Genomic DNA, 19,940 nt, shown 5'->3' with positions numbered 1-19,940 from the left:
TAAACATTAACGTATCCATAATCCCTTTTTAAATGATCATTTTTATTTATTTGTTTGGCTCCACTGGGTCTTAGTTGCAGCATTCTTTGTTGTGATATGTGAACTTTTAGTTGTGGCATATGGGATCTAGTTCCCTGACCAGGGATCCCACCTGGGACTCCTGATTGGAAGTGTGGAGGCTTAACTGCTGGACCACCAGGGAAGTCCCCTGGTTAAAGTTTATTCCTCTGCTCAACCTAATGCTCTAGGGCTTGGAGAGCTCCTCATTTGAACTTCTGCACAGGTCAAGCAGATGGAGGAAGAAGGAGAGAGAAACTTGATCACGGGGAGGGTTTTTAGAAGCCAGTTGTGCAAGTCCTGCTGTATATCTTTACTGCCACTAACCAGGACTCAGCCTCACCTCATGGCAAGGGATGTAGGGAAACAGCCTACTTGTGTGTCCTGGAGGCAAAGCAAGTGAGCACTCAGTATTGTCTTTGCCACAAAGGTACCCTGCACAATTTGTGGACTATGCACAGGGCTATAGAATAGGTACAGTACTAGGAACACACTGGTGTGGAAGGGAGAGGTGTGTGGCCTGGAACAGTCTTTCTGGAAGACAGTGTGGAAGTATCTTGTTCCATTTGTAAGCATTTATGCTACAGAATCTTGAGTATACACAGACTTACCTGGTGGTCCAGTGGTTAAGACTCTGTGCTTCCAATGCAGGAGATGTGAGTTCAGTCCCTGGTCAGAGAACTAAGATCCCACATGCGATGCAGTACAGCCAAACAGGGGGGGAAAAAAAAAATCGTGAGTGTGCACATGTGAATGTACAAGAACACATCCTGAAATCTAATTCACAATTATAAAAACTTGAAAACATTGGACAAAAAATGGGATGCACATAATTTAAAAACAAAGACAGGGACTTCCCCAGTGGTCCAGTGGTTAAGACTCTGCACTTCCATTGCAGGGAGCACAGGTTCCATCCATGGTCAGGGAACTCACATCCCACATGCCATGTAGCATGACCAAAAATAAATTAATAAATAAAAAAGGAGACTCCTTATATGGTCATCTGAACAGATGTCCAATAAAATGCAAATTGTACTATAATTATAGTGTGATCTCAATAAGTATTTGTTTACACATTAATTTTAAATACACATAATACAAAAACTTGAAAGGTAGAGAAAGCTGTCTATTGAAAAATCTCCCTTTCACCCTTGCTTCATCAAGTTCATTTCCTTAGAGGAAACCTATGCTACCAGTTTCTTGTGTATCTTTAAAGAATCATCTTATGTATACACCAGTAAATGCACATTCCCACATGTATGTATGTGTATTTTTAAAAAATATTTGTTTGGCTGTGTTGGGTCTTAGTTGCGGTATTTGGGATCTAGTTCCGTGACTAGGAATCAAACCTGGTCCCCCTGCATTGAAAGGTTGGAGTCTTAGTCACTGGACCACCAGGGAAGTCCTTGTATGTGTATTTTGATCTTCTTTCTTTTTATGCAAATGCTAACTTATTAATAGTATACATTTTTTTCAAAATAAATAATTTTTATTGAAGTATACTTGATTTACAATGTTGTATTATTTTCAGGAATACAGCAAAATGATTCAATTATATGAGAATATTTCAGATTCTTTTCTGTCTCAGGTTATCACAAGTTACTGAATATAGTTCCCAGTACTACACAGTAGGTCCTTGTTGTTTATGTATTTTATATATAGTAGTGTGTGTATGTTAATACCAAACCTGTAATTTATCCCTCCCTCTCCCCCACTTTTCCCTTTGGTAACCATAAATCTGTTTTCTGAGTCTATTTCTGTTTTGTAAATAAGTTTATTTGTATCACTTTTTAAGATCTACATGTAAGTGATATGTGATATTTTGTCTTTCTCTGTCGATTTACCTCACTTAGGATGTTAACCTCTACATCTTTTTCCACCTAAAAATTTAACTTGGTAATCATTCCATTATGAGTATCTAAATGTGTGTGTGTGTGCTCAGATTCTTTACTGTCTGAGCCTGCAAAGTGGGAGACCCAGGTTTGATCCCTGGGTGGGGAAGATCCCCTGGAGAAGGAAATGGCAACCTACTCCAATTATTCTTGCCTGGAAAATCCCATGGACAGAGGAGCCTGGCGGGCTACAGTCCATGAGGTCTCAAGGAGTCAGACACAACTGAGCATACACACACACATTTAGATACTCATAATGGAATGATTACCAAGTTAAACAAAACAAAAGTTGAGTCAGTTTCTCCCAGGCCTTCTCTTGACTAAGTCTTAACCTTGGCTGCCATCCTGCTTTGCCTAGTCTTAGCAAAAAATCCTCTGAATTAATTTAGGGAGAATTCCCTCAGGTGGTGCTAGTGGTAAAGAATCTGCCTACCAATGCAGGAGACTCAAGAGACTCAGATTCGATCCCGGGGTTGGGAAGATCCCCTGGAGAAGAGAATGGTATACTCCAGTATTCTCGCCTGTTAAATCCCATGGACAAAGGAGCCTGGCGGGCTACAATCTGTAGGGTCGCAAAGAGTCCGATGTAACTGAGCACTGCACTGAGCCCTCACTTTTGACAAGTGATCAACTTCCTCATCCCCCACCTTTGATATGTATGTCCTTCACCTGCCTTAACAGCAAGGATTCTGCTGTCAGTTTACCAGGAATCCTTTGAAGTCTCCTCTCGGTCATTTTCTATCCACTGAGCCCTTCAAGCTGCCTTTTGGCTATAAATCCCCCTTGTCCTGGTGTGTTCAGAGTTGAGTCAGATATCGCTCCCCTATTGCAATACTCCTGTTGCAATAGTCCCTGGGAAAGTCTTTTATTTTTTTTTTTTTTTTACCATTTTAACAAGTGTCAGAGTTAACCTTTAACCTTGCTCCTCATTCCCTGAAATTCGTATACCCATGTCTTTCTTTACTTCTTCCTCAGGCCTCCTCCTGCCTCTCTGGCCATCCCTTCACCTGCTCCCACCCCTGGTGATATTCTTCTAGGCTTAAACCAGGCCTCTTTTATCCCGTACTCTCTGCAAGGATGTAATTTGTTATGGAAAATTTCAAACAATTCATTAGGTCACAGGTGGTTTCCTTGAGCCCAGATCTCTGCCACAGGCTTCCCCCAACTACCTGAATTTTTTTTTAAAAATTAATTTATTTTTCACTGCTACTGAGCCTTTGATGTTGCACACGGGCTTTGTTTAGTTTCGGCAAGCTGGGGCTACTCTTTGTTGCAGTACTTGGGCATCTCATTGCAGTGGCTTCCCTTGTTGTGAAGCACAGGTTCTAGGTGTGCAAGCTCAGTAGTTGCGGCTCGTGGGCCTTAGAGCACAGGCTTGGTAGTTGTGGCGCATGGACTTAGTTGCTCCACACCATGTGGAATCTTCCCGGACCAGGGATCAAACCCATGTCCCCTGCATTGGTAGGTGAATTCTCATCCACTGTGCCACTAGGGAAGTCCCGAACTATATGGACTTCTCTTCAGATTTTTCAAAGGGAACACCCACCATCCAGAACTAAAGGCATCATCTTCCCCAGCCTGTCATTTCCTTTGGCCCCCTTGCTCTTTCTAGAGGCCATATCATTGTACCTAGATGTGGAGCAATCTTTCTCCCGATGGCCAGTGTGTTTAGTTAATTTCATTTCATTATTCATACCTGAGCTAAGCCCAGAGTCCCTTAGAGAGTCTGCTCTGTCCCCACACTCCTCAGAGTCCAGGTTCCACAACTGTGTTTCCACAGCAGTACCATAAGCCTCTCACTCATGACCCTGCTTGAAAGAGGGAACCTCGGACAGATCCACATGGAGCATCTGCAAAACAACCATTTCAGACTCTTCAAAAATGCCAGTGTCATGAAAGACAGAAAAAGTTCAGCGACTGGTGCAAAAGACACATTGCTGGATCATCTCCAAGCCATTACAATATTGGCATGACTTGGAATATTTTAACATAGACTGCATGTGTGCGTGCTCAGTCGCTCAGTCTTGTCCGACTCTTTGTGACTCCTTGGACTGTAGCCCACCAGACTTCTCTGTCCGTGGGATTTCCCAGGCAAGAATGTTGGAGTGGGTTGCCATTTCCTCTTCCAGGGGATCTTCCTGACCCAGGGATAGAACCCAGGGCTCCTTTGTCTCCTGCATTGGCAAGCAGATTCTTTACCACTGAGACTCCTGTATATTAAATAATAAATGTTAAATGTCTTGGATTTGATGATGATACTGAGTTAATATATGAGAATTATAGGGAATTTCCCTGTAGTCCAGTGGTTAGGACTCCAAGCTCTCACTGCCAAGGGCCTAGGTTCCATCTCTTATCAGGGAACTAGGATTCCGTATGACACATGGCTTGGCAAAAAAATAGTTGCTTAATTTATGAGAATTATGATATATAATATATAAGAATTATTTAGGAGAAACACATTGAAGTGTCTCGGGATGAATTCCAATAAGAAATGTAACTTATTCTCAAATAATTCAGAAAAAGTGTCAGTGTATATGTCTATATACCTATAAATATAGGTGTATACATATATGCCTATATTTATCATTCACATCTATTTATACATATATAATGTATATCTGCATACTATATGTAATCAACGGGCTTCCCTGGTAGCTTGGACAGTAAAGAACCTGCCTGCAATGCAGGAGACCAGGGTTTGATACCTGGGTTGTGAAGAGCCCCTGGAGAAGGAAATGAAACCCCACTCCAGTATTCTTGCCTGAAGAATTCCATGGACAGAGAAGCCTGGTGGGCTACAGCCCAAGGAATTGCAAAGAGTCGGACATGACTGAGTGACTCTCACACACACACACACACACACATACACACACACACACACATATCTAGGTATCTATAGAGAAAACGTATAATAAGGCTAACAATAAATCAAAGTAAAGGGTATATTGTGTTATGTTTGCAACATTTTGTAGATTTGAAGTTTTCTAAAATAAAAAAATTGGAGGAAAATTAATAAACATGTAAAGTGTAAGAAGACCTTACACATGGACATCACCAGGTGGCCAACACAGAAATCAGGTTGATTATATTCTTTGCAGCCAAAGATGGAGAAGCTCCATACAGTCAGCAAAAACAAGATCAGGAGTGGACTGTGGCTCAGATCATGAACTTGCTATTGCCAAATTCAGGCTTAAATTGAAGAAAGTGGGGAAAAACCACTAGACCATTCAGGTATGACCTAAATCAAATCCCTTATGATTATACAGTGGAAGTGAGAAATAGATTTAAGGGACTAGATCTGATAGACAGAGTGCCTGATGAACTATGGACAGAGGTTCATGACATTGTACAGAAGACAGGGAGCAAGACCATCCCCAAGAAAAAGAAATGCAAAACAGCAAAATGGCTGTCTGAGGAGGCCTTACAAATAGCTGTGAAAAGAAGAGAAGCCAAAAGCAAAGGAGAAAAGGAAAGATATACCCATTTGAATGCAGAGTTCCAAAGAATAGCAAGGAGAGATAAGAAGGCCTTCCTCAGTGATCAGTGCAAAGAAATAGAGGAAAACAATAGAATGGGAAAGACTAGAGATCTCTTCAAGAAAATTAGAGATACCAAGGGAACATTTCCTGCAACGATGGGCTCAGTAAAGGGCTGAAATGGTATGGACCTAACTGAAGCAGAAGATATTAAGAAGAGGTGGCAAGAATACACAGAAGAACTATACAAAAAAGATCTTCACGACCCAGATAATCACGATGGTGTGATCACTCACCTAGAGCCAGACATCCTGGAATGTGAAGTCAAGTGGGCCTTAGGAAGCATTACTATGAACAAAGCTAGTGAAGATGATGGAATTCCATTTGAGCTATTTGAAATCCTAAAAGATGATGTTAAGAAAGTGCTGCACTCAATATGTCAGCAAATTTGGAAAACTCAGCAGTGGCCATAGGACTGGAAATGGTCAGTTTTCATTCCAATCCCAAAGGAAGGCAATGCCAAAGAATGCTCAAACTACCACAGAATTGCACTCATCTCACATGCTAGTAAAGTAATGCTCAAAATTCTCCAAGCCAGGCTTCAGCAATATGTGAACCATGAACTTCCTGCTGTTCAAGCTGGTTTTAGAAAAGGCAGAGGAACCAGAGATCAAATTGCCAACATCCGTTGGATCATGGAAAAAGCAAGAGAGTTCTAGAAAAACATCTATTTCTGCTTTATTGACTATGTCAAAATCTCTGATGGTGTGGATCACAACAAACTGTGGAAAATTCTGAAAGAGATGGGAATACCAGACCACCTGACCTGCCTCTTGAGAAACCTGTATGCAAGTCAGGAAGCAACAGTTAGAACTGGACATGGAACAACAGACTGGTTGCAAATAGGAAAAGGAGTATGTCAAGGCTGTATATTGTCACCCTGCTTATTTAACTTATACGCAGAGTATATCATGAGAAATGCTGGGCTGGATGAAACACAAGCTGGAATCAAAGATTGCTGGGAGAAATATCACTAACCTCAGATATGCAGATGACACCACCCTTATGGCAGAAAGTGAAGAAGAACTAAAGAGCGTCTTGATGAAAGTGAAAGAGGAAAGTGAAAAAGTTGGCTTAAAGCTCAACATTCAGAAAACTAAGATCATGGCATCCGGTCCCATCACTTCATGACAGATAGATGGGGAAACAGTGGCTGACTTTATTTTTTTGGGCTCCAAAATCACTACAGATGGTGACTGCAGCCATGAAATTAAAAGACGCTTACTCCTTGGAAAGAAAGTTATGACCAACCTAGACAGCATATTAAAAAGCAGAGACATTACTTTGCTGACAAAGGTTCATTTGGTTAAAGCTATGGTTTTTCCAGTAGTCATGTATGAATGTGAGATTTGGACTATAAAGAAAGCTGAGCGCCAAAGTATTAATGCTTTTGAACTGTGGTGTTGGAGAAGACTCTTGAGAATCCCTTGGACTGCAGGGAGATCCAACCAGTCCATCCTAAAGGAGATCAGTCTTGGGTGTTCATTGGAAGGACTGATGTTGAAGCTGAAACTCCAATACTTTGGCCACCTGATGCGAAGAGCTGACTCATTTGAAAAGACCCTGATGCTGGGAAAGATTGAGGGCAGGAGGAGAAGAGGATGACAGAGGATGAGATGGTTGCATGGCATCACTGACTGAATGGACATGGGTTTGGATGGACTCCGGGAGTTGGTGATGGATGACAGGGAGGCCTGGCGTGCTGCGGTTCATGGGGTCGCAAAAAGTCGGACATGACTGAGCAACTGAACTGAAAGTGTAACAAGATTTGGAGAAAGAAAATAAGGTTTTGGAGAAGAACTTTTTGGTAACAGTCATTCAGGCCATGTTGTCATCCTCTTGTTTTCATATACAGTCCCAAAAGATGGATTTAAAAACAAAAAGATTTTGAGATACAATTTAGTGATTTAAAATACAATCCAATTGATAACAATCTAATTGCTCAAAATCATAGAGATATAGCTTATTCTTTCCAGTTCTTAAGTTGGACATAGACTGTGCATCTGTTTGTTCTATTATATTTTATTTTTGGCCATGTCTCACAACATGGGGACCTTAGTTCCCCTACCAGGGATCAAACTCACACCCTCTGCTTTGAAAGTGCAGAGTTTTTACCACTGGAGAGCCAGGGAAGTCCCTGTATTATATTTCAAAAAATAAATAAATAAAGCAGGCCATTCAAAAAATAATGATGAGAGTATAAAGGAAAAAAGATTTTGTTTGGTCCAAGTCTGAGATCTTGAGGTACACACACACACACACACACACAAAAGAGGGGATTAGTAAAATTAAACTCTGATGTTAATGAAACAGAAAATAAAAACAAAGCAAAAAAGGCTTAGAAGGATTAATCCCAAGTTGTTTCTTCAGAAGCCTGATCAAAGAAAAAGAAAGTAAAAGGTTAAAGGACATGCATTAAAAATTAGAAAGGAAATATAGCCAGAAATTGCCTTGAAAGTATTGTGTGCCACTCTATTACAAAAATTTAAGGATCAGATCTGACATAAGAAGAAGAAAGCATGAGTATCTCAATTACCATGGAAAAAATGGGAAAGGTGATTCAAGAGTAGTATAAAAACCACCTGTATACCCTTACTCAACTGGCTTCCTAGGTGGCTCAGTGGTAAAGAATCTGCCTGCTAGGCAGGAGACTCAGGTTCGATCCCTAGATTAGGAAGATCCACTGCAGAAGGAAATGGCCACCCACTCTAGTATTCTTGCCTGGGAAATCCCATGGAAAGAGAAGCCTGGTGGGCTACAATCCATGGGATCTCAAGAGTGAGACACAACTGAGTGACTAAGCAACAACACAGACTCAGATTTTCTTATTGCTAAGATTTTGCCTCCCTTGCCTTATTGTTTGTTCTCTCTCTCTGTATATTCTTAACATTTTTTTTTTCCAGAACAATTTGAGAAAAAATTGCAAACATCATGGCCCTTTACTCCTTATGTGATACAAAGTGCACTCGTGGCAGTGAAAAATTCAGTGGTGGGGTCCTCCATAGGCTGGAATGATGGTAAGACACGGCAACAGTGAACTGGACTCCCTGGTGTTACTGGAAATAATGAGATTCTGAAATAGCAGAGGCAGGTGGGAGCACTTAACCATCAGAGGCAGGGTGGACATAATTACTGGAATGGGCAGCAATCTTGGAGTGGCAACCAGGGTGTCTTGATATACAGAGACCTGGGGCAATGGCTAATGATCCATAATTCTTTGGGGAAGAGATATGATGGCATCTGAATATTGTTTGATTGTATAACCAGAAAACATGGACAGCTGGAATGCAAAAGCCTGGTGCCCTTCACTTCAGTGGAAAATTACAAGTCCTCACCCAGTTTCTGGATGAGTCAGTTTTTACACTGACAGACATGCATTCCAGTTCCCTGTGAGGAAGGAGTTGGGAAGGCCACTGCAGAAATGTATAGTGTTTCTTTAGTTTTTTCTTAAACAGACCTGTGGCTGTTTTCTGGAGAAACTGTCCACCACAGAAGAGAGAATACAGAGACTTCTTATAGGTGGCAAGGCCAGCAGAATACATTGACTGTCCTGCCCCAGTGCTGCGTTAACTCTCCTGCTTTCTGTTACAACATAATCCACAGGGATCTTGATCATCTTGATATTCTACAGAACATGATACTAATTGAATTTTGTTGAACAAAATATGGTAAGTACTCTGGATGCCCAGATGCCAGCTAGCAGGGAACAACAACAACAAAAAAAAAAACTTTCCCCAAAATTCATATTTTTTGCCATGTTGGTGAAATTTTTATGAACCCACTGGTTTGGGACAAATGCTATACCTTAACTACCTCCGTCACTATGGAAGATGCAGATAGTATTAAGAAAGAAAGAACTAGTATTTTGGGGAACTGGGCTTCCCTTGTAGCTCAGTTGGTAAAGAATCTGCCTGCAGTAGAGGAGACCCGGGTTCAATCCCTGGGTTGGGAAGATCCCCTGGAGAAGGAAATGGCAACCCACTCCAGTATCCTTGCCTGGAAAATCTCATGGACAGAGGAGCCTGGTGGGCTGCAGTCCATGGGGTCGCAAAGAGTCGGGCACGACTGAGCGACTAACACTTAACACTTGAGACAAAACAGCACTGATTCATTTACTTTCTAGTTCAAATAATGTCCAGAGCAAGAGGAGATTTATCGTAGATCCAGAGCACAAGGCAAATTGCCTGCTCCTTGGCCACTGAATGTAGCAGGACCTGTGATGCCCAGGTGTCCGTGATAGGTAAAGATACCCTGTGGAGTCAGGAAGGGCCAAAAGGAGGTTTGCAGCACAGACCTCTAAGGATCTGGAACAGGTGTCAATGTGTGTATGTGGGTTGGAGACCCCTTGTTCAGTCGCTCAGTTGTATCCAACCCTTTGCAATCCCATGGAATACAGCATGCTAGGCCTCCCTGTCCTTCAGCATCTCCCAGAGTTTGCTCAAACTCATGTCCATTGAGTCAGTGATGCCATCCAACCATCTTATCCTCTGTCATCCTATTCTCCTCTTGCCCTCAATCTTTCCCAGCATCAGGGTATTTCCCAGTGAGTCGGCTCTTCGCATCGGGTGGCCAGAGTATTGGAGCTTCAGCTTCAGCACCAGTCCTTCCAATGAATATTCAGGGTTGATTTCCTTTAGGATTCACTGCTCTGATCTCCTTGCTGTCCAAGTCACTCTCAAGAGACTTCTCCAGCATCACAGTTCAAAGGCATCAATTCTTTGGTGCTCAGTGTTCTTTATGGTCCAACTCTCACATCCATACATGACTACTGGAAAAACCATTTTGACTATACAGACCTTTGCTGGCAAAGTAATGTCTCTGCTTTTTAATATGCGTCTAGGTTTGTCATAGCTTTTCTTCCAAGGAGCAAGCGTCTTTTAATTTCATGGCTGTAGTCACTGCCCACAGTGATTTCGGAGCCCGTGAAAATAAAATCTGTCACTGTTTGCATTGTTTCCCAATCATGGTCTGTGTGCAGATTGGAAAAGAATTTCTGGACATGAGGTAGAATGAGAGGAGTAGAGAGTACTAGAGTGAGAGATGCCGTTAGAACAGTGGGCTGGCTCAGGGGAGAGTTGACCCCTTTCTCAGGCTTGTAGACAATTTTTATATCCTAAAGACAGAGATAATTCCTACTGCAAAGGTGGCATTAGGTGACTGGTTAAGATGCTATAGGGTGGGTAATAGGGTGGGATATTTTAACCTAATATGGGGTCAGAGAACTGGTGGGTTTAGATCTGGAGGCTCATGGGGACAGTTGCTATGAGGCTCAGTCAGTTCCAGAGATATTTTTCCTGTGACCCTGGTACAGGGCTCCACACCTGTGACCTTGGAATGGAGCTCCACAACAAGGTTCTACCTTCTGTAACAAAAGAACTATTTGCCATTCCATCTGAGAAGCAGCTCCTGTAATGCCTTGTGTATTAGTCACTCAGTTATGTCTGACTCTTTGCAGCCTCATGGACTATATAGCCCACCAGGCTCCACTGTCCATGGACTTCTCCAGGCAACAGTACTGGAGTGTGTTGCCATTCCCCTGTCCAGGGTATCTTCCTGACCCAGGAATTGAACCTGGGTCTCCTGCATTGTAGATGGATTATTTACTGTCTGAGTCACCAGGGAAGCCCCTTGTAATGCCCCTGAGCCTTTAAAGAGACTTTGAAATTGATCATAGGGCATCCAATGACTTTGCAACTGGAGCTGCCTTTCAAGTTGCAGCAACAATTCATCATATGATGGAAATGGTCTTTTAGGAACAGGTCCAGAGAACACAAATAATTTAGCTAGATAAATGGTCCAGGTTCCTATGTCATCCTCTACTGCACTGACACCATTCTCTCAGCTTGTGTATATAACCTCAGGGGATCTGTGTGATCAGTTGATGGGAGAAAATGTTACGTCTTGTTGGTGTGAGCCGAAATGGACAGCTACCACATTACAGTCCACTCAAGGTGGCCCTAAAAATAGGGATGAGGAGAAATCTTCCCAGAAATCAGAGTTGTGACTAGTGTATATCCACTGAAAACAAAAAACAACAAAAACAAAAGGTACAACCTAAAGTTATAGAGTTTCTGTTTGTTCTTTGTTCTTTATTATACAACACAGAGAATAGTCAATCTTTTATTTATTTTCCAGTGCCAAATCCAGACCAATTCATTCATTTACTTATTTTTAAATTTTTGTTGGAGTTTAGTTGCTTAAAGGTTTCCCTGTGGCTCAGATGGTAAAGAATTTCTGCTGCAATGCAGGAGACCCAGGTTCAATCTCTAAGTTGGAAAGATACCCTGGAGAAGGGAATGGAAACCCACTTCCATATTCCCATGAACAGAGGAGCCTGGCAGCCTACAGTCCATGGGGTCACCAAGAGTTGGACATGACTGAGCAATTAACATGTATTCTGGAACTTCCCCAGTGGCTCAGCGGGTAAAGAATCTGCTTTCAATGCAGGAGACCTGGGTTCGATCCCTGGGTTGGAAAGATTTCCTGGAGAAGGAAAGGGCAACCCACTCCAGTATTCTTGCCTGGGAAATCCCATGTACAGAGGGGAGTGGCAGGGTCACAAAGAGTTGGACAGGACTGAGCAACCAAGCATAGTTGCTTAAAGTTATGTTTTATTTGGGGACCTTACTGAGGACTGTAGTATATGGGAGACAGCCTCTCAGATTCATAGGCACTGTTCCAAAGAGGTAAGGGAGGAGACAGTATATATAGGAATTTTTGCTGGAGTAAAAAAAAAAAAACCCATGTAGTTGAACATCAAAAGACTACTGCTAATCAAAAGAAAACCCAAACATCCCAGGTTAATAATTTTAGTGCTTTCTATACATGAGAAGATGCAATAATCTGGGCTCATTGAAATTATTCCTTTGATATGCATCTTAACTGTCTAGGAACAGTATCTATTTTTCTCCATCCTGAAGAATTCTCAGGGAGCGCATGCAGTAGCTGATGGCTCTATGGCAGGCAACATTCATAGTTTACTGGAATGGCAAACAGTTTTCTTTTAAGTAGGATTTTATTCTAAGAGTATACAACATTGGAGACAAAGGAACTTTTTTTTTAATTGGAGGACAACTGGTTTATAGTGTGTTGATTTCTGCTGTATAACAACTCGAATCAATCATAGTAATACATACATCCCCTCCCTCTTGAGCCTTCCTCCATTCCCCACATCCCATTTCTCTAGGTCATAGCAGAGCTGGGATCCCTGTGTTATATAGCAGCTTTGCATTAGTTAACTATTTTACACACTATAGGGTATATATGCCAATGGTACTTTTTCCACTCATCCTACCCACCTCTTCTCCCACTGTGTCCACAGATTCCTTCTCTACATCTGCGTCTCCATTTCTTCTTCATAAATACATTCATCCGCAAAGGGACATTTTAACCAAATACAATTTTTTCCCCTGTGGAATAGCAATTTTTGTCCACGTACAATTTGTATTTTGAGAGAAGAGTCCTGAAGTAGGTAGGTGTATGAATTCCTGAGGTGTGGTGAGTAGTTTGGCTAGGAGGTCGGGGACCTGGAAAATGTAAGGTGGGAAGATTAGAGACAAGGGGTATGAACCTGTGTGCACAGGATGTTTGTATCTTTGTGTTTCAAGTCAGGGCCCACCAAAAGCGTCCCCCTGAGGAGATACACTCAGCAGCCGTGTGAACAGGGTGACATGACAGGTGAATGTCAGCTAGCCTCTGTCTTTCATAACCCCATTGTTCGTGTGATTGACAGCTGAAGAAACAGTGTGGACTCCTCCTGTCCAAGATTGATCAAACAACATTTACCATGTCACCAACTGTGCCACGTGGTACCATCCCTTGGAGGAAAGCAGCCAGTCCATTGGTGGCAGATTGATTACATCTATCTCTTCTATTCTGGACATGACAGTGATTAATTTTTTTTCAGCTGGGGTATAGTTGCTTTACAATGTTGTGTTAGTTGTGCTGTACAACAACGTGAATCAGCTATAGTGTGCATATATACCCTCCCTCTTGGGCTTCCCCCATCCCCTCGATTCTTTTTTATTATTTATTTATCTGGGCCTCAGGTGGCTGAGTGGCACAGAATCCACCTGCTATTACAGGAGACATGAGTTTGATCCCTGGGTCAGAGAGATCACCTGGAGAAGGAAGTGGCAACCCACTCCAGTGTTTTTGCTTGGGAAATCCTGTGGACAGAGGAGCCTGACGGGCTACAGTCCATGGGGTCACATAGAGTTGGACATGACTTAGCTACTAAACAATGACAACAGTTCATTTATTTTTCTGGCTGTGTTGGGTCTTGGTTGCAGCGTGTGAGAACTGCCATCTTTGTTTCATCATGGAGACTCTCTATTGAGGGGTATGGAATCTAGTTCCCTGACCAGAGATTGAACCTGGTTCCCCTGCATTGTGGGGGAAGATTCTTAGCCACTATACCACCAAGGAAGTCCTCCACCCATTCTTACCAAAGTTTATGCCTACTGCACACCTGGTTGTAATTCACTGCCTGCAGTGTCTCTACCAGCACCACTGTGAAGGCTCATGGAAGGCTTGATTATCCTTGAGTGTGAATGAGACATAACAATGGGTACTTATTATAATAATGGGATCCACTAGTTCTACCATATATCAGACCTCCCAAAAGCAGCCAACCAGGTAAATATTTGGATGACCCATTAAAACCTCAGCCCTGGTGCCATTTTAGGAACAACATTTAGAGTTAAGACATTCTTCTTTCTCCAGGGATGCAGCCTGTGCATTGTATCAATATCCAGAGTATGCAGGTTCTGGAATCAAGGGGAAGAATCAAGAGTGCCTTTTCTCACTTCAACTCATAATGAGCAGGTTGTCAACCTGAGGCTCTACTGGAACCAAGGGCCTGGTTTATAGAAAATGAATGCTTGTTCCAGGGGATGAAGTAGGGTTTTGGCTCTTTTGGGTTTCTTTTGTCTTTTTTGCAACTTCTTTTTTCTTTTTTTGCAACTTCTTAAGTCAGATATTTCTCCATTATTCTTGCCTGGGAATTCCCATGGACAGAGGAGCCTTGCAGGCTATAGCCCATGGGATTGCAAAGAGTCAGATACGACTGAGCAACTAAGCTTTCCTTTCCCACAAGTAGGATATTTACATGAATCTCTAATTTGCAGCTTCTATTTTTCTCTAACAGGAGCATTTAAGACTATGAATATCTAAAGAGTGTTTGTGGGGACTTCCCTGGTGGTCCAGTGGCTACAACTCCTTGCTCCCAATATAGGGGGCCCAGGTTTAATCCCTGGTCAGGGAACTAGATCTCACATACTGCAACTAAAGATCCCGCATGCCTTAACTAAGACTCAGCATGGCCAAATGAGTAAATTAACTAATTAATTTAAAAAATAGTGTTTGTGATATGTTAGTATATTGTCATTATTTCTGCATACTAAGTGATTTCCACAATAGTTTCTTCTTTGGCATATCAGTTATTTAGAATTTATCTTATGAATTTCCAAATATAGTATTCTTCTAATTTTCTTTTGGTTAATACTTTCAAATTTAAATGGATTACAGTTAAAGAATGACATCAGTCTTTTAAGATTTGAGGAAATTAGCTCCATGAGATCTTTTTTCATAAAAGTTCCATGTAAGATTCAAAATAACCTGTATTCTACAACAGTTGTTCTACTTCTGCTTCAAAGTTAAACTTCCTGGCTGCAGACTTTAGTTAATATAGTAACATCTTGATCTAAATATTGCAGAAGGTAATGTGTAAACTATTCCATGGGTGGTAGCTCTGTGAATTTCTCCTGGTAGTTCTGTTCATTTTTCATTTACATACAGTACTTTGAAGCTATTTAGTTAGGCTCACACAAGTCTGTACTAGTTTTATGTTCCTGGTGTAATAAACCTTTTATCATAATGGAGTGATCCTCTTTATCTCTAGTAATGCTTTTTGCCTTAAATTCTGTTTTGCCTGATCATAACATGGCTACATCTGCTTTCTTTCCCTTAGTTTGCCCATATACCCTGTTGTATTCCTTTGTTAATTTTTTTTTCTTTTGGCCACGTGGGGCGTGTGGGATCTTAGTTCCTGGACTAGAGATGGAACCTTTGGCCCCTGCAGTGGAAGCTCTGAGTCCTAACCACTGAATCTCCAGGGCATTCCCAATCTTTGTTTTTTTTAAGTGAAAATGTTCCATTACTTGTATTTTATATACTCCTTTAAAATTTATATGATAATCAGCTCTTATTTTATTATCTCTAAAGATTGTTTATAATCTTTAAAGAGATTATTATCCCTCTAGATTATTTTATCCAGATTTATTTATCTAGGTTTATTTTATTGTGCTTTATATTTGCCTTCTTTTCTATTTGTGTTCCTCTCTGGTGGCTCAGATGCTAAGAATCTGCCTGTAGTGTAGGAGACCCAGGTTTGATCCATGGGTTGGTAAGATCCTCTGGAGAAGGAAATGACAACTCACCCCAGTATTCTTGCCTAAGAAATCCCATGGACAGAGGAGCCTGGTGGGCTATAGTCCATGGGGTCACAAAGAGTTGAACATGACTGAGCTACAATTCTTAAAGAGATAGGAATACCAGACACCTGACCTGCCTCCTGAGAAATCTGTATGCAGGTCAAGAAGCAACAGTTAGAACTGGACATGGAACAACAGACTGGTTCCAAATCAGGAAAGGAGTATGTCAAGTCTGTATATTGTCACCCTGTTTATTTAACTTATATGCAGAGTACATCCTGCAAAATGCCAAGCTGGATGAAGCACAAACTGGAATTAAGATTGCCGGGAGAAATATCAATAACCTCAGACACACAGATGACACCACCCTTATAGCAGAAATTGAAGAACTAAAGAGCCTCATGTTGAAAGTGAAAGAGGAGAGTGAAAAAGTTGACTTAAAACTCAACATTCAGAAAACTAAGATCATGGCATCTGGTCCCATCACTTCATGACAAATAGATGGGGAAACAATGGAAACAGTGACAGACTTTATTTTTTGGAATCCAAAATCACTGCAAATGGTGACTGCAGCCATGAAATTAAAAGACGCTTACTCCTTGGAAGAAAAGCTATTACAAACCTAGACAGCATATTAAAAAGCGGAGACATTACTTTGCCAACAAAGGTCCTTCTAGTCAAGGCTATGGTTTTTCCAGTAGTCATGTATGGATGTGAGTGCCAAAAAATTGATGCTTTTGAACTGTGGTGTTGGAGAAGACTCTTGAGATTCCCTTGGACTGCAAGGAGATGAAACCAGTCTATTCTAAAGGAAATCAGTCCTGAATATTCATTGCAAGGACATGCTGAAGCTGAAACTCCAGTACTTTGGCCACCTGATGCAAAGAACCGACTCATTAGAAAAGACCCTGATGCTGGGCAAGATTGAAGGCAGGAGGAGAAGGGGACAACAGAGGATGAAATGGTTGGATGGCATCACCAATTCGATAGACATGAGTTTGAGCAAGCTCTGGGAGTTGGTGATGGACAGGGAAGCCTGGCGTGCTGCAGTCCATGGGTTGCAGAGAATCGGACACGACTGAGCGACTGAACTGAACTGAACTGAGCTACTAACACACACTGGCTTCTTTGGGATCAATGAAATATTTTTTCTAATTCCTTTTTTAATTTTTACAAGTATGAGATTTATATATTTTAGCCTAATAATTTTTACCCCAGGTATTTTGATATTCGTGATTAACTTGGTAAAATCTAAAATAAATAGCTTTATAGCCTTCAAACCACACAAGGATATTTGAATACATGAACCTCAGTTCCTCCCCCGTTTACCTGTTCATTTTGCTGTTTTAAGCCCAGCAGACAGTTTTCTTGTTTTACAGCATCAGTGTTCTTCATTCTTTCCTGTATTTCTGATCTTTTTTGTGGATTGCTTCCCTTCTGTCTACCTAAAGTACATTCTTCAGGGACTTCCCTTGTGGTTCAGTGGTTAAGACTCCTCACTTCCAATGCAAGGGTTAAGGTTTGATCCCTGGTCGGGGAACTATGATCCCACATGCGGTGTGGCCAAAAAATAATAAATATGTAAAGTACATTCTCTAGAATTTCCTGAAGTTCTGTTGGGGACACACCCTTTACAGCCCAATACCCATGGAGGGCAGTTTCCTAGAGCTGCCGGGGGTGCTCTAGTACCTTATATAAAGTAGTGTGGTACAATGAATACAGTCGGCCCTTGTATGGGCATGCTTAATCAACCGGTGATGGAAATATTTGTGCACAAATGACAGAGAAAGAGAATACACGGTAAGACGAGACTTCAGGTTATTAAATAATGGGAGACTTTCCTGCTCAGGATAACTTGTGACCTGATTGCCTGAAAGATTACTCAGGCCTGAAAATGAGCAAGAAGCTATCTCCAGGAAGAAAAGTTAAAATATTCTTTTAGAGGGAATTGGGCAACTCTGTAGCATCTGCCTGTGTCTGCTGGACTTAGATTAATGCCACAGGGCAGGTTACATATGGGAGGCACAGGCTACGCCTCAGAAGCTAAGGGTCGAGGCATCCTGGAAGTAGGGGGAGGGAGGCTTAAGGGCCCACAGGTACAAAGACAGGGAGGTCCCAGCTTCATTTTAAGCTGGAAGGAACAAGTTTCTGGTTTAGAAAGGCTGGGAAGGAAGTTTTATATTATAAATGCAAATATCTGCAGCGTACAGTCAGGCCCCAGGGCATGAGAGGGAGCTGGATCTATGGAGAGAGGCTGAAAAGCTTGCAGAATTAACCCTTCTCATTGCTGTCAAGGTCTTTCGCCCAGTCCATGCTTCGGGAGGAGAGAGTGTACAGGAAGTGAACACAGATTCCCAGAGTTTGTTGTTCCGAAAGGGTGGCTTGGTGAATGCAATTCCTTGTACGCACTCTTAGTTGTTCTGCTTGTGACATTGCAAGAATTTTTTTTTTAACCTAACCCAGACATGCTCCCAGGGACCCTAATTCAACTCCAAGCCCTCTCTGACCAGAACCAGAGGGTGGGAGAGTTATGCATTGTGGTAAGATGATAAATGGTCTGGTAGGGGTACAAAATGGCTTCCCAGGTGGAGCTAGTGATAAAGAATCCCCCTGTCAATGTAGGAGATGCTAGAGATGTGGGTTCGATCCCTTGGTCAAGAAGATCCCATGGAGGAGAAAATGGCAACCTACTCCATATTCTTGTCTGAAATCCCATGGACTGAGGAGCTTTGCAGGCTACAGTCCATGGGGTTGCAAGGAGTCAGACAAGGGTGAAGTGACTTAGCATGCATTTATTTATTTAGGCTGTGCCAGCTTTTAGTTGCAGCACTCAGGATCTTCGCTCTCTACTGCAGCATGTCAGATCTTTTAGCTGTGGCATAGGGGATCCGATTCCCTGACCAGGGATTGAACTCAGGCCCCCTGTAAGGGGAGCTTGAAATCTCAGCCACTGGGCCAGCAGGGAAGACCCAAAGTAAGCTGTATCTTGTCCCATGGGAATACTAGGCTCCGTCACCAGCTCTGCAATTCTCTTTGGGAGGATATTCCTCCGGCTACCATGTATTGCATCTGCTCTTGTCAAGTGGTAAGGTCATCTCACCACCTCCCTTCTGGCAGTGGAGTGTTGCCCCCTGGCCTCTATTTCAGGACTCCATCAACCCCATTAGTAGAGGAGCACAATTCTGCCTCCCCCACCAGCCCTGGTCTAGTGAGGGCAGCCATAGCTGATTTTCTCACTGATGGTGCAGGCCCTTCTCACCAGTGCATCCTTACTGCTTGGTTAATTAGAATGCTCTCCAAGTCCTCCTGTGGGTTTTCTGTCCTCAGTGATATATCTGTTCCACTTCTCTGAACCTTTGAGCTCTTCACCCGCTCTTTGCCATGGTGGTTCTGGCAGTTCTACTTCACTTAGTGGAGGCCATGGCTTTTCTGAGCTTCCCTGAACCAGGGAAATAGAACATCAGCACCGTCTCCAGCTCCTTGCCAGGGTGTAAGTCCTATGCCATATAGCAGGGCTCCCAAATCAGCAGTGTGTTCTCCTTTACCCAGCTTTATATTTCATCTCTGATGAAATATATATTTCTAGCTCCTGCTGGGCACACCTGGGCCATGTCCTGCAGTTCCTTTGATAGACAATTCCTTCCTACCCTCAGCAGACCCAGTATCTTTCTGTCAAGTAGCGAGCGATCCCTAAGCAGCTGTAAAGTATCAGGCACAGGCAAGGCCTGGCTGGTAAAGAAAGAAGGAGCCACTAATAAGGACCTACTCTATACCACAGGGAACTCTACTCAAGACTCTGTTATGACCCATATGGAAAGAGAATCTTAAAAAGAATGGATATATGTATGTAAGGGTAAGAGGAGAAGGGGGTGACAGAGGATGAGATGGTTGGATGGCATCACTGACTCAGTGGACATGAGTTTGAGCAAACTCCAGGAGATAATAAATGACAGGGAAGCCTGGCATGCTGCAGCCTATAGGGTCGCAAAGAGTCTGATATGACTTAGTGACTGGACAAAAAC

At 42.3% G+C, this 19,940-nt stretch overlaps 1 protein-coding gene across 4 annotated transcripts in view; it reads left to right on the top strand.

Moving 5' to 3' along the window:
* Positions 1–19,940, top strand: part of CHCHD5 (coiled-coil-helix-coiled-coil-helix domain containing 5) — a 66,795-nt gene that overhangs the window by 16,674 nt on the left and 30,181 nt on the right. Inside the window, exon 4 of one of the 4 annotated variants that reach the window (XR_006343516.1) lies at positions 8,389–8,502. The exons of 2 other annotated variants lie outside the window; for them this stretch is intronic. The gene's annotated coding sequence lies outside the window, so the exon portion shown is untranslated. Of the gene's footprint in view, positions 1–8,388; positions 9,154–19,940 lie in introns of all 4 variants that reach the window. One more of the 4 variants, XR_006343515.1, reaches the window with a different exon arrangement.

The sequence above is a fragment of the Cervus elaphus genome, chromosome 11 (assembly GCF_910594005.1).
Source record: "Cervus elaphus chromosome 11, mCerEla1.1, whole genome shotgun sequence".
Lineage (NCBI taxonomy): Eukaryota > Metazoa > Chordata > Mammalia > Artiodactyla > Cervidae > Cervus > Cervus elaphus.
Note: the sequence above shows the minus strand (reverse complement) of the source record. Positions and strands in the feature narration are given on the sequence as shown.